General features: G+C 49.1%; 1 long non-coding RNA gene across 3 annotated transcripts in view; it reads left to right on the top strand.

Annotated features, from left to right (window-relative positions):
* The window catches only part of LOC147005155 (uncharacterized), a 5205-nt gene extending 4779 nt beyond the window's left edge, over positions 1 to 426 (top strand). For all 3 annotated transcript variants that reach the window (XR_015046838.1, XR_015046840.1, XR_015046839.1), the window contains one exon: positions 1 to 426. This exon is cut by the window's left edge and continues 176 nt beyond it. This is a non-coding gene — a long non-coding RNA (uncharacterized LOC147005155).
* The last annotated feature ends 757 nt before the right edge of the window (positions 427 to 1183 follow it).

Raw genomic sequence — 1183 nt, 5'->3', positions numbered from 1 at the left:
GCGTTCAAATAAGAGGCGAAGTTGAGCAAGCATGGCAGTCCTCCAGGCATTGGAAGGGACCAGATGCACCTGCCCAGGAACTGAAGCATGACGGGACTCGGGCAGGCCTGACCCCAACCGGAGAGGAGGGAGAGGACGGCAGAGCTAAGGCCTTGTCTGGGAAAGCTGGCCAGGATCTCAACCCTTTCCTAACTTGAGAGTGAGTGTCCTGTCTCAGGATCTCAAGAACGAGGCTAGAGACCCCGCATTTACACACATAACTCCTATTTGTCCCCTAATACACAAACAGTGTCTTTACAGAGGTAAAAGGCAGAATGACAGAAATCATGTAAGTCTGGAGTGCTCAGTCACTAAGATCAATGGCCACTGACCTGGGCTACCCAGCAAGATCCTGTGTTAAAAATAAAAATAAGCCCCTGAACAAAGATGGCGACTGTGGTTGGTGACGGTGGTAGTATCTTACACACATCATGTCTGCCATCTTCCTTTTTTTTTTTTTTTTTTGGTTTCTAAGTTGCTTCTGTGTTTCCTTACTGATTCTGAGAGCGAGCCGAGCCTTGAATAAATTCCCCTCCTATCATTATTGGCCAGTAGCCAGCATGGCTGACGCAGACTCAATCTTACCTGCAACAGGAGAAACCGAGGCCTTTTAGGAGGCTGGCACTCACCTTGGCGGAAAACACACTCCATGGAAGGTGCCAACCTCGCGCATCCCATGTTGAGAAGCACTTTTAAAAAGCACTGGTCGCACTTGCTAGAATGGCTTATGCAACACCGGGAGAGAGATTGGCCAGACGGGTACCAATGGCTGTAGTCCTGTGTTGCTGTGGTGCTTCACTGAGCTCAGACCTGTGCTCAGGTCAGAGGTTTAGAATCAAGGCCAGGGTCACCCGGCTAGCCAGGGAGCAAGCGTCCAGAAGTAATGGAACAGGATAGGTTTCGAAATGTTGAGAAGAAAAGGAGCTCTGGTTCCTTTTGAGACGATGCCTGAGATGCTAATGGTGTTGCTCTGATTATAAAATCTGCACCAAGACCTTCCCCGGTCCCATAAGCTCCCATAGAACACTGAGGGTCAGAGCTTGCAAGCTTCTTCCTGATTGAAACATGAGAAGCAAGCCATCCTAAGATTTACAAACTGTGCTGGGGATTGATTTCCCTATGCAGAACAGGTGGACCTCAAACT

Source organism: Mus caroli, unplaced genomic scaffold (assembly GCF_978045245.1).
Source record: "Mus caroli unplaced genomic scaffold, Mus_caroli_1 scaffold_4, whole genome shotgun sequence".
Lineage (NCBI taxonomy): Eukaryota > Metazoa > Chordata > Mammalia > Rodentia > Muridae > Mus > Mus caroli.
This window is presented reverse-complemented; position numbering and strand designations above follow the sequence as displayed.